Consider the following 14,683-nt stretch of genomic DNA (forward strand, 5'->3'; position numbering starts at 1 on the left):
AACTAGTCCGGTCTTTTAGATCGAGTCTAGGATAGAGCTCTAGGTGTCTTAGGCATCATAGCTTAGAATAGGCGCGAAGAACTACGTTGCCTTGATTCTCGTGGAGGCGGGGATACGTAGGCTTCTTTGGATGAATACCAGACCATCCGAGGACTCAGGCTAATAATTTAGAGTCTTAGGATTTGTTGTGTAGTTATTGTATGATTTGATATGTTCTCTCATTTTTTTTTGTACTGATCTCATACCTTTAGCTATAGCTTGCATGTGTTTGCACATCAGAACTTAGACACCCATTAGGCTTGTCACTCATAACCTAGCTATGCTTAGGTGGCACATCTTTCATTTTATTTTATATGTGTTTATTATTTTTATCCTCAGGAAATGCATGCTTAGGTAGACGAGTCCTGAGGATTGTTCCCATTTCACATGATTTTTATTCAAACTTCTTTGGAGTTACTAAAAATGGCATAAGAGACCAAGTGCTTGCACTCGGACGAATTGGGGGTGCTCTCAGACCTTCCCCATTCGTAACCAGGCACGAACCCATATATATTTCTGGTTATCCATTGCACAGAGGATTTGATTTTAGGGTTCCATGGCATATCCATGGATGGCGACTCTGAGTTTATTTCAGGTATATCTCGGTTTCGAACCTCGGTTCCGGATTGAGACATATCTCTTTCTTTTTATATCGCCACTCGTGCTATGCTATGAGGTGGCATCCATTTTGAGAGTTCCTTGGTAGAGCTCTCCACACACGTGGATGATCCAGAGAGGGTGTTAGGGACTCGTTTCCTTCGCCGCCTATCTCGGATCGGGGTCCACACTAGGTGAAAAAGCTCTACAAAGTGATATATTCACTCGTTTATTCCCTAACAGCCCCCTCTAATATATTTATGCCTACTCTTTTATACAGCCAAGGAGGAGTCCGTGTAAGAAGAAAGAGCATGAACAAAGAAGGGAAATAATGCATTTGACCCCCGCTTCTTCTAGGACAGCCCCTCTTGACTAATCCATCCCCCTTCTGGATTCGCATCACACTCATTGCTTCGGTTTGTTGGCTAAGTGAATGAGCTCGGATCCCGACGAAATTTTGTGATGATCTGGACAGGACCATAATCTATGCTGAGGTTAAATTTGGGGCACCCATTCACTCTTTGGACAGGGCTTCGATCAAACAACACAAATTTGGGTCTGGTCAAAATGGGGTGTCTACAGATGCCCCTCTTTGGCAGAGCGTGTGTAACACGCGAATGGCAAAGCTGAACAGACGACCCATTTTGATTGACCCGAAAACAAAACAAAGCAAATTTTTTTGTTTTTTTTGTTTTTTGTTTTTTGTTTTTTTTTTTTGAGAACGGCATTCATAAGGGTAAAACTCTACTAACAATAGGGAGATAGCCTCTCACCGACTCTTAACTCGGCAACTAAGACATCTCAAAGAGATAGTCTCTCCCTAATACTCATGACTCAACTATCTAAACTAGTTAACAAATATGAACGAACGATTGTAAAAACACAAACACACACACTTTTTTTTTATCAGTCTAAGCCAAAGTAAACATAACAATTGCTCAAAGAGCACCAACCAAACAAACAAACAAATCATTCCAATCACTCAAAGAGTTTTCATTTTTTTTAGAAACCACAATGTAACTTGTTTAAGACAAGCATAAATCCAAACACTCAAAGAGTTTACTTTTTTTTTTTACCACCGAGTTTTTATCCTGGAATCGAGAGCCAGAAAACACCTGACATAACAAAGTTAGAGGTCGAGGAAAGAAACAATGGCTATAACATAGCAAAGCTAGGAGCCAAGGAGATACATCGAGTTTTTATCCTGGAATCGAGAGCCAGAAAATACCTGACATAACAAAGTTAGAGGTCGAGAGAAGAAACAATGGCTATAACATAGCAAAGCTAGGAGCCAAGGAGATACATCGAGTTTTTATCCTGGAATCGAGAGCCAGAAAACACCTGACATAACAAAGTTAGAGGTCGAGGAAAGAAACAATGGCTATAACATAGCGAAGCTAGGAGCCAAGGAGATACATCGAGTTTTTATCCTGGAATCGAGAGCCAGAAAACACCTGACATAACAAAGTTAGAGGTCGAGGAAAGAAACAATGGCTATAACATAGCAAAGCTAGGAGCCAAGGAGATATATCGAAAAACTTTCAAAAGGAATGAAGAATTTATCATCTATAATCAAATTCACTAATGGGCCAGTCATCTCTTACCAAGAATAACTAAGAGCGCATGATCTTTGCTGAAAGCAAAACTCAAGTAGATTGATGAGATTTTTAGGTGCTGACTCTCTTTAACAGATGAAAAGCATTCTGATGAGGTTTGAAGGATGCAGGAGTAGATTCTATACTCCGCTGGGAATTGAAGTTTCTGAAACTGACTCCTGAAGGTACAATTTGATCAAGGAATTCAACTCAAAGAGTATGCTCAAGCTTCTCTAGTTTCTATTGGCTAAGAATAGATATCTCAGTTATCATTGTGTAATATCTTTTATGACGCAAGTCATAAAAGATGCCCCTAGTATGATGTGCTTCCATGACAAGGTCTTAAGAAAGCAGAACCGAGGTAAGTAGGAAAAAATTGAGTTTGCATGGGTTCTTTCTTTGGTATAGTGGTAAGACCAACTTCAAAAAGGTTAGATCTAAGATTCTTCCTTTTTGCTGAATATTACTTGAGGCTTGATGTCTCTGGTAGGTTTGGACCAAATGTTTCTTGCCCTTTCCTTGATTCTTAAACCAGGATCTACTCTAGATTTTTCTTTACATTTCGGAAGGTGTGCACCCATTCTTTTCAGTGCCAAACACTTTGGATTCTAAAAGAAAACAATGATAAACAAGGAACAGACTCTTGAGGACTCTTTCAAAGAAGACTTACAATATTCAAGGGACTTGACTAAATTTTGATTCACTCTTAAATCAAATGTATCATTTTTTAAATGGTAAGGTCAGCCACTCTTAGAGTAGTCTCAAAAACCAAGTCAAGATGCTCTAATTTCTTCCATCGGGATTTCCGTCATGGTTATTACCCCCTTTGGGTTGCTCGGTTTTAATGCCCCTAGTTAAAAAAAGGTGTCAAAGTAAGTCTCGCTGACACTATTCGGATTCCAAGATCCTACCCTATGCAGTGATTGTTTCTCTGTCTTCTTGAGTCTCCTCTTCAAAAGAAGTCACAACTTTTAATTTTCAAGTTTTCAGTCTAAAAGACCACTTGTCTCAACTTTTGCTTTCCAAGTTTTCAGTCTAAAAGACTACTTGTCCTAACTTTTGCTTGCACTCGAACTTAGGAATTCTACGTAACTGAGGAACTCCTTCTGCTTCTATTCAATTCAACTTTTCATGGGAAGTATTTGCCTCTGACTAGATTGTCTCTTCAAGTTTTCAATCCAGCATACCACTACCCTTACTTTCTGATAAGTCAATCATTTTGCTTGTTGACTTAGCAAGAAAAACGACTTTCACCTTTCTCTAGGCCGCCCTTTCGGGTTTTCAACCTAGCGGGTCTTCAGACTCTCATTCTTTTCTTTCTGTTTTTCTTTTCATTCGCCTCGAACCTTTACTTGTTTCACCAGAACGACTTTCTAGGTGGGCTCGGGTTCAAAAGGGTTGAATACCTAAGGTTCTAAGGATTTGGACCGAATCTGGTCTAGCCAGACTACCTACGTACCCCAAAAATGGAGGATCAGGTCCGCGTAGTTCGCTTAAGGATTTTTCAAAGAATGGTTTAGCATTTAGCTTCAAAATTTTGAAAAGGGATTTTATCCCAAGGTTTGACCGAACCTGAATAAATCAAGTTGCCTACGTACCCCTGAAGATATGGGGATCAGGTCCGACGTAGTTCGGGTGCATAAATGCCCTGGGTTTATAATGTGTTTGAAAAGAAATGATTTAATTTTGCTTTTGGCCCAAAGGGTTTACAAATGGATTTTAAAACATTAGGATTTTGGCTATAAAAGCTCAAACGATCAAGGATGTCCTCCTGATGTATTTGATGTACAAGCTCATTTGTTTAAGGTTCAAAACCTTTGAAATTTTTTTTTTTCGAGGAGTCTGGCGGTTTTCTGGCAAAACTTCAACCACTGTGCTCCACTCCCTCTGAAAATCTTCTCTCAATATTTCATCAACTCCACAGGATGTCTGACGTTTCCACTTTTTAAAATCTTCACTTTCAACTAAATGTTTAAATCCAATGGAGTCTTGCTCTGCTCAACAACAGGGTATTCTCCTGGTTTATCCTTATAGGATCAAGCAAGACTACCTCAAACCCCTCTAAACAGGTTTATCAATTCTTTGTGCTCATCGGGAGATAAAGTTTTGCCACTCCATCTTTTCCGAGTTTCGGATTTCGATACCACTATCAATGGCTTCGATTTCTTCTTTAAGTGGCTATGCTCGACGCTCTTCCTCTCGTTTGACCATCTTTCAGATCTCGAGGGAAATTTCGTCTGCATTCTCATCCGAGAAGGGGTCTTTAATTGTTTAAACATTAGATCTAAGAGTGAATCATAGAGTATCAAAGATACGAAATCAACAATTTTATTGAATTGAAGACTGTAAGTACATTGATGATTTTTAACACACCTCAATGGGCTTCTACATCAGACTTAACAGAAGACTGACTCTGTATAAGAAAGACTGACAGATATGCCACTTTTTTTTTTCTTTTAACATCTACGGAACTGAACTTTTTCAACTTAGAGAGAAGAAAGTTCATATACACTCAATGAAAGGCAAATCTAAAGACACAGGACACTTCTTCAAAGGTAGTGAACTGACACTAAAAGTTTATAGGTGATACATCTTTCCTCATGAGAATGATAACTATAAAGTTCGATCCTGGAGTAGGAATCCCAGAAAAGGCAATTCCACAAGGTCTAGGTTAAATGGGGCAACAAAAGGCTTATGTTGACAATGTGGGTAAAACAATAGACTGCCTGGATCAAGTATGATTGGAAATGGTCAGTCTTTAGAAAGAATGGTCTTTCGCTAAACATAGACTCTTGACTTGGAAGCACACATACTAGATCAATAGTCATGGGATAAAGATTCTGAACAAATAGAGAAAAGAGTAATCTTGAAACACACCAAAGGGTATTTTATTCTGAAAATCAAAGAAATACTGTCTATGAAGATTAAAGAAAAATAGACAGTGATAATATGAGCAACATCAACAGGGTCTCAATGAATTCTCAATCCACACCTTTAAGTTTTTTTTTAGTATAACTGCTCTTCTTTTGGGAATGAAAGAGTCAGGGACGATAAACATCCCTAATCAAAATAAGTTTCGATCTCAGCAATGATCATGCACTCAAAGAATACAGGTAAGATTGAACTCTTGCATCAATGATTTCGATATGATCCAAGGGTAAAAGATATATGATAGGTAAACATGGATCAAATGAAAATCAATGACTCAGATAATAGATCATGGCCATAAGAATGACAAAAGTAGGGTCAAAGACTAGATCTAAAATCTAAATGATGGATATCAACAACTGTATGATCAATATGATCAGAAATGATAGACCATGGTCATAAGGACAGCAAACGAGCTATCGGCCAGATCTCAAGATAACACAGGTAAGGATCTAATCCTACTGAGCCATGTATATATGGGAATCAAGACAAAGTAGACTGACTCCAAAGGATAGCAATCATGCTCAACATGTGTTGCGAAAAATTCGGCAGCACAACGGCTATACAAGGAAGTCAAGGTAAGGCAAACTCATGGTTTTCCTAATTCTAAGAAATAACGGTTATGCTCAAAATGTTCTGGACCAAATCTGGCAGCATAACGACGCTAAACAAGGAAGGGAGGGTAAACTCATGGCTTTCCTAACTCTAAGAGATAGCAGTCATGCTCAAAATATTCTGGATAAAATCCGGCAGCATAACGGCTAGACAAAGGATTCCCACAGCTCAACTAAAGGTATATGAACAACGGTGGTAGGATAAACTCGGAATATGGTTACCAGAGAAAGGTGACCAAATGAAGGACCGACCAAAGGTGAGAGCATATATGACAACGGGTCAAATCCTATAAACAACAGATCGAAAGACAGATCACGGCCAAGGTAGTGGCGAGCAAAAGCTACTGACTAGATCTAGATCTGAATAACGAATGGATATAACCAATTGAAATGAATAAGGAACTCTAACTAAGAGGAGAACCCTAATATACATAATCAGTATATATAAGTATATACACATATACACAAATCCTAACCAGGGACACCAGCCCTAATTCTAATCTAGCGGAGTCAAGAAAATGTCGACTCAAGACAGACTGATGAGTGTGTACTAGGACCGAGTTGTAGCCATATAAAATGAGCTACCCTAGTCTACAAATGGGGCAAAGCTCCTAACTCTAGGCTTCACATGTGTAAGCAACACATGTTCGACCCTATATGAATGCAATATACTTATATAAACAAGTGTTTCCTAGTTGGATTTCACTAGGTCAGTAAGTATATACATAATATATAAAAACAAAGTAGGGCTCCGGACTCAATCTAATGGGTACTATGCGTATGAAACATACTTAACATGTATAACACAAGTACGCCCCATGTTATACATAGTATGCTTCATTGCTCATCGGCTGCTATAGACAAAAGTACGCCCAATGTCTACGACTGCAGCTCTAGCGCATAGCTTTGAAATAGATTCAACAGTACCATCAGGGTGAAGACATCCCAGTCGGGTACGTATCGAATCTATCCCGTGGAGCCAAGAAGGAAAAACAATGAAATAAATAACAAATATGATAATGCATGATGTGCAGTGTGTGAATCCCTCGTTTTAATTACGCACCTGTCTGGTGCCCCTGGATTCTAACTATAGAATTCCCATTTAAAATGATTTTAACTCAAATTTCTCCAAAGTTAGTAAAAATGGCATTTTTATAGAGTTAGGCAATGTTTCAAGAACTCCCCAGCAGAGTCACCAGCCTGTGGACCCCGATCCGAGATAGGCGGTGCCGAGGGACGCGAGATCCCTCCTGCAATCCTCTAAGATCTCCACAATGGAAGAGAGCTCTGCCAAGGAACTCTCGAAACGGATGCTACCCTCACAGCATAGCATGAGTGGCGATATAAAAAGAAAGAGATACATCCTGATCCAGAGCCAGGGCTCGAAACCAAGACATATCTGAAAATAACTCAGAGTCGCCATCCATGGATGTGCCATGGAACCAAAACAAATGCTCTGTTTGCAATGGATAACCAGAGATACAAAAGGTCCGTGCCTGATGACGAATGGAGAAGGTCCGAAGAGCGCCCCCAATTCGCCCGAGTGCGAACACTTGGTCTCTTATGCCATTTATTATTAACCTCGAAGAGTTTTGGGCGAAAATCATATGAAATGGGAACACACATCTCCGAGAAAACGTCTATCTAATCATGCATGTCTCGGAGATGAAAATAAGCACACACAAAAGAACCGAAATAAATGTCACCTAATGACAACTAGGTTATGAGTGACATGCCTAACAGGTGTCTAAGTTCTGGTGGACGAACGCATGCATGCTACAGCTAAAGGTATAGGTCTGCACAAGAAAGTAAGAAAACACAACAAAACACACAACATAACAAAACAACAAATCCTAAGACTCTAAACGATCTAGCCCGAGTCCTCGGATGGTCTGGTATTCATCCAAAGAAGCCTACGTATCCCCGCCTCCACGAGAATCAAGGCAACGTAGTTCTTCGCGTCTATTCTAAGCTAGGATGCCTAAGACACCTAGACATCTATCTTAGACTCGATCTAAAAGACCGGACTAATTATTAAAGCTTCTTGAACGATTATTTAAATTCCAGTGAATTGTAGATTTTAGGACACCCTATATGCCCTAACTAAATGCAGGTTAGCCCTAAGCTAATGCAGGTGGTTCCTACAACCTATGTGTAACTAGGCTGTGCGTCCTAAGGAAAACAATAGGATCACTAAAGCATCTTAGACCTAGTCATCAGTCGGCGATGTGAATCGCCAACTGACCGGACGGAGGCGTAACAAACCCCTAACTCTAACACAAACACAAACAAACCACACAACACAAGACAAACTCCTAACTCTACAACTCTCTATCTAGGACAAAGTCCTAACTCTAGAGGAAGATCTTTTCGAAAAATAATATTTTGGAAGATTTATATTTTTTTTAAAAGGGTTAAAAGATATATTTACAAAGGTTTGGCTGGACCTGGGATAAGAATCCCAAGCTGCACTACGTACCTCGTGAAAGAGGATCAAGCCAACGTAGTTCGAAACGAACTCTCTACCTATCAAACACTTACAGCAAATCAACTATTTTTTATGTTTTAAGTTTCTAATGTTTTTGAGATTTTTAATGATTTTAATGTTTATGGATTTTAAAATTTCTGATGTTTTCACCCTTTTGGTCAAAGACCGGAGGGAATATACAAAACAACATCCTAGGGACGAACCCTAAAATTAAAAGGAGAAACTAGGCTCCAATAATACCATTATACGAGCAAATGAGTCCAAGACTCTCTAATAGCAGTAACTGACGAATAAATGAGTCAAAGACTCTCTAATAAAAGCAACTGAAGGACAAAAGAGTTAAAGACTCCAAAAAGAGCAACTGAGGGATACAAGAGTCAAAGACTCTTCAAAAGAGCAGCTGAGAGATACAAGAGTCAAAGACTCTTCAAAGAGAGCAACTGAGGGATACAAGAGTCAAGGACTCTTCAAAAGAGCAACTGAGAGATACAAGAGTCAAAGACTCTTCAAAAAGAGCAATTGAGGGATACAAGAGTCAAAGACTCTTCAAAGAGAGCAAATGAAGGATATAAGAGTCAAAGACTCTTCAAAGAGAGCAAACACGAGTCAAAGACTCTACTGACAATAGCACAAGTCAAAGACTCCAATGATAACAACATCACACAAACAAATGAGTCAAAGACTCTCTTAAAGAAATGGAAACACGAGTCAAAGACTCCAATAACACCAACTAAAGGATAAATGAGTCAAAGACTCTCTAAGAGAAATGGAAACACGAGTCAAAGACTCCACTAACACCAACTAAAGAATAGACGAGTCAAAGACTCTCTAAAAGAGAAAGAAACATGAGTCAAAGACTCCACTAACACCAACTAAAAGATAAATGAGTCAAAGACTCTCTAAAAAAAAAAAAAGAACATGAGTCAAAGACTCCACTAATACCAACTAAAGGATAGATGAGTGAAAGACTCTCTAAGAGAAATGGAAACACGAGTCAAAGACTCCACTAACACCAACTAAAGAATAGACGAGTCAAAGACTCTCTAAAAGAGAAAGAAACATGAGTCAAAGACTCCACTAACACCAACTAAAAGATAAATGAGTCAAAGACTCTCTAAAAAAACCAATAAGAGAAAGATTGAGTCAGAACTCTTTAATAATAACACCTGAAAGACAAATGGGTCAAAGACTCTCCCACAACACCACCGAAAAGGCAAATGAGTCAAAGACTCTCCTATAACATCACCTAAAAGGCGAATGAGTCAAAGACTCTCTAATAACACTATCTAAAGGATGAATGAGTCAAAGACTCTCTAATCAAGGGCTGACTCCTATGCGAATGGACTATCGACTAAGGAGAGGCTTACAAGCAAAAGGAATAAGAGACCTTGTGCATATTTGGCAAAGGTAAAACACCCAGCCAGGCCGGACAGCTACCTAGCCCTAGGGTGCAACAAATGTGCAACCCAATACCCATAAGGGTAGGGGTATGAAGCCAAGCCGAATAGGGTGTTCTTCCAAAACCAAATGAAGCACAAAGAGGAGAACTAGCGAGAGAATGAGACCGGGCGGGTCTCCCAAACACACACAAAGATGAGCTCTAAGCAACCTTATCATTGCCCTTGCAAGGGGAAAGCAAGGCTAAAACAACTAATTGACCAAATTGGTCTCTAATTAACAGAAGCACAAATTGAGGTGAAATCTCAGAGAGGATTCTACAAATGAGGCCAGGCATGCCTTCTAAAGGTACACCAATTATCAAAATCAAAGCAACCTCCCTGAGGTTAAGCTAAAAAAGAGGCTTGCCTCCAATGGAGGATTGCCTAACGAGACAGAGTATGTCTCCTATTACAGGTTACAGTGTCTAAAGAAATTTAATCAGAAATCCAAAAGACTGTGCTAGTCTATCCAAAGAAAGAGGAAAAAGGATACCAGATAATCTCAAATTTTGAATCAATTATTATAAAAAACAAATCAAATATCAGCAAAATATGATCTACAACTAAAGAGTGCACAACCTGTAGCAATCATAAAATGATAAACAACATTAATTAGTCCAGACCAGCCGCTGGATAGCCTAATAAAGCAAAAACAATATCAAATACTACTATGCCCAAACACAAACACCACCCCAATATGGGGATGAAATCAGATGATGCTAAAGTAATCATCTGATATCATAATACACATGATAATATTTCTAATCCCGCCTTGAAATCAGACAGTACTCATGTCTATAATATTGAATAGAGTAGTCATCTGATCTCCTTCTTTCTTAAAACAATTTATTTAAATAAAATTAATTATGATAAGCTTTCAAGATAGTCTCACCTGAACAGTTCATTCATCTTCAGAACCTAACTCAAAACTTAACATAAAAGAAGAATATTAAATTTTCAACAAATTATACGCATATATCAAATGATATTCCCAATTTATAAAAATTTTAGTGCAAAACATAGTTGAAAAGTGGACAGATAAAGCTAGCTCTATAGAGACACAAATTGTCTCCCTAAAGGGGAGGCTCCGACTATCGCCATCATAGCCCTTGCAATGATAAAGGGAACTAAAATCTAAGAGCATCTAAAAGACTGGGAAAGTCTTCCTAAAAGAGAAAGGAAAGAAGCTAACGGGACTTAGCAAGTCCTCTAAAAGATGGGCTTGGGCTAGCGCCTTCATCGCCCTCATTGCAACATACACTGCGGATCAACCTCCCTGTCTAAAAGTCCTGAGGGAAAATAGGGCTGAATTATTAAATTGAACTGCGACAAAACAGGGCTGAATTATGGACCGAACCTCGTCAAGACATGGGCCAATTCAGAGGCTGAATTTATGTACGACAGGGAATAGCATATAAGCACCAAATTATTATGCGTTATCATTGGATAAAACCTCAAAATATCAAGGGAAAGAGATCATGCCCTTATCAAAAGTGATGTGAGGGCTGCCAATATCCAAAATATTAGGGCTGCCAATATTAAAATGAGTAGGGATTTTAAAATCAAGGTATAAGGGTTGCAAATATTAATTCTCCATGATGATGCTCTAAGACCCAAGAAATTTAACATTGCTAACTGATCTCACCCATCCATAAAAATAACTTGTGCTTCTTCCAAGAGTTATCATTTTTACATTGTTCTCTCTATAAACAGTAATCAATTATTATACCTTTTTCGAAATTTACAAAAATAAAGCAAAACAACTCTGTTTGTAATTCCTAAAGAGGTTACAGGAACACCTGAATGGCCAAAATAATTTGCAATGAAAAAATTGAATCCCATTCTTGATAAGTCATTTCATAAGGAGAAAGGGCTTTTTGGTTCAGTTCAAAGTTGATCAACACAAGGAATCATTAGAAATAAAACAAAACTACGAAGCTCAAATCAAATCTTGACTATGGTTATACTCCAACAAAATTAAGATGCTGAGAACAAAGTAAATGTCACAGGAACAACAATAATTTCTCCACACCATAAGAACGAGCTTTAATCTCCTATTTTCTACCATTTTCCAGGATGAAACACTAATTATCCCCAATACCAAAGAGAATTAATAACAAAAATAATTACAAGTGAAACAGGTTCAAAATATCCCATCATTTGCTACTACGAAACCTCGAGGGACATTAGTGTAACCCATGAGATCCAGGCATACACCACTGACATTCACACTTCCTCAAATTTGATACTCGATCTTTCAACCGCAAAGCACTTCTACCAACTCAAATTCATTAAATCATTCAAGGAAATACATATGCTAACTCTGATAGAAGATACGACAACAGGAGCCATTTGTAATGCTAGATCTACCATGAATTGAACAACTAATTAGAGCCACAATTATTTACAGAAACAGTATGATATAGGGTAGGGTCATCGGAAATTACCTCAAAAGATTCTGGAAAAGTGCGGATCTTGCTGGATTTCTTGAGCTATCGCTGATTGAACACCAATCGAATACAAGTTCTATAATTCATACCAACGCAACCAGATCTGAAGTTTAAACACTCTAAAAAAAAAAAAATGGCCGGAGCTCCGGTGAAGTGATCGGAATGGCTAAACGGAAAAGACAATCAGAGAGAAAAAGAAAAGCAAGATCTCTCGCTCTCTCTCTCTTTCTCTGTTGAGAAAATGAAAAACCCCTAGATCTCTCTCTCTGCTCTCGGTCTCTCCTGCTGTTTATCTCTTTCTTCCTCTGTTAGAAATTTCTAAAAATGAAATGAGAAAATGAGGATGGGTTTTGGAATCGGTTTTTGATGGCCAGTGCAAAGAAAGAAAAGAACGAGGTGCAGATGGTTGATGGCGGCTTAGCCGGATTCCGGTAGTCCGATCGGAGAAGATGATGGTGCCGGTGGTGGAAATGAAGGTTGCAGATGATCGGAGGTGGGTGGGGTGGAGGTAGCAGCAGGACTTTAGGGAAAAATGAAAGGGGTTTGGGGTTTTGCAGAGGAGAAGAAGGTGGGGTTGCTGGTCTCAGAGAAGGTGGCCGGCCGATCAGAGCTTCGGTTAGAGGTGGTGCCTTGGATCGCAGAGGAGGAGGAAGATGGTAGTGGGGGTTGATCGGAATCGGGGAGTGGCCGGAGAAGTTTCTCTCTTTCTCTCTTCTGCCTCTTTTTCCTCTGCTCCCTCTGCGAAAAATGAAGAAAAACCTCCTTTAATGCTTGAGAATCTCAGATCTGAATCTGAGATTTTCTCTTCTTCTCCCTTCCCTCTCTGATTCTTTTTCAACGAGAATCCCCTTCTCCTCTACCTTCGATGTTTTTTTTTTTTATCAAAAACAAAATGATAAATTTGACCCCTTTATTCTACCCCTGGACACCCCCCTTTTCAGATGATTCACCCCCCATTCGCATCACAAATGCTCATGATGAGCTTGTCTACTTCCAGACTTCGGAATCACCCCTCAACTCGGCTAACCTACCCCTCTTTCAGCATTAGACAAGGGAAATGATATCAGCTCAACCTAGCTTTGATAACGACACAAACTCGGCTTGTCTTTTCTGCCCATTTTCGTTCATTTCACTTAAAATTTTGCGGGCACACTCTTGAGACCCCAACCCATCCTATGGCACAAATAGGGACTCTAAAACACTCATTTGATAAGATTTTTAACCACATAACACTATTAAGGGTACGGTCAAAATGGGGTGTCTACAATCGCCTAAAAATGGAATTATGGACTCACAATCGGTTCTTAAAATCCAAAACGAGCAGTGCCTTCTCCAACTATCGTGATGGGACATAAATGCGGCGTTGCCCTCAGATCGCGCCACGTGTCGTCCATTGTAGACACCCCATTTTGACCGTGCCCTGCACCTCCTTGTTTTGTGTATAACTTTTTCAAATCAGTGTGTATGGACCCCAAATTACACCTTGGGCTAGCTTAGGGTCCCACCAAGGTCCCTGTGAAATTTCGTCAAGATCCGTGCACGTTCGCCTAGTGAATGAGCTAAGGCAGTGTCGTGGTGCAAGTTCAGAAGGGCGGAGGTAAAATACGTCATTTCCCATGTAGAAGAGGGTATTCTTGAGAATTTATGTTGCTTCTCTCGCAAGCAATCTTTTGTGGCCATTAGATCAGATCAGAGGGTTAGGAATCATGTATAGTTGAGTGAATTTTTGCCCTGTTTTCTCCTTGGGCCACCCCTGCTAGCAAAAGTGAATAATTACAAATGTACCAAAGGGGCTGTCTCGAAGAAAAGAGGTGTGTAAATTTTTTATTTTCCTCATATAACTCATCGGATTAGGGTTTGAGAAGAGAGAGGGCTTCCATTTTCGTCCAAGAGGAGAGGCTCGTTTTCACAGCCGCAAGGGAGAGAAAAGGGGTGAGCTGGCCGGAGCTCCGATCGGCCCCATCGCCGCCATCTTCTTCTTCTTCTTTTTCTTCTTGATCTCTACCCCCAGCCCAAACCCTCCTCCACCTCCATCACTTGACCTCCATCCCCACTCGAGCACCATCGGGACAATCACCCATGAAACCCACTTCTCTGCAAATCCAGCATCTCCATTTTTTCCGACAATACTCGTCGGAATCCGACTACTCTGTTTTGCTTCACAATCATGCCATAACCTTTCCCTCTGCAAATCAGATCACCGATAGCCTCCACCATCACTACCAATCAACACCACCATCATCTTCCTCTTCATTTATTTCTTCCCACACCCACCTCCGAAACCCATTCCCGTCGCAGCCACCATCTCCATTTTCAGCCACCACCACCACTATCTTCCACCACCACCGCCCACTCTAACCCATCTGCACCTCCATCAGCCATCTCCACCACCACGCTCAACATCCCCTGCTTCTTCCCATCTCTATCAAACCCATTTTCATCTAGTTCAAACCCACACCCCAGCAGCCACCCAAATCACTTCCTCAAGCCCATTCTCTCCGCTCCCATGTCCCAAACCCCTTTTAATAACCCA

Source organism: Tasmannia lanceolata, unplaced genomic scaffold, assembly GCF_043159265.1.
Source record: "Tasmannia lanceolata isolate RefF3 unplaced genomic scaffold, GAP_Taslan_0.1 ptg000019l, whole genome shotgun sequence".
Lineage (NCBI taxonomy): Eukaryota > Viridiplantae > Streptophyta > Magnoliopsida > Canellales > Winteraceae > Tasmannia > Tasmannia lanceolata.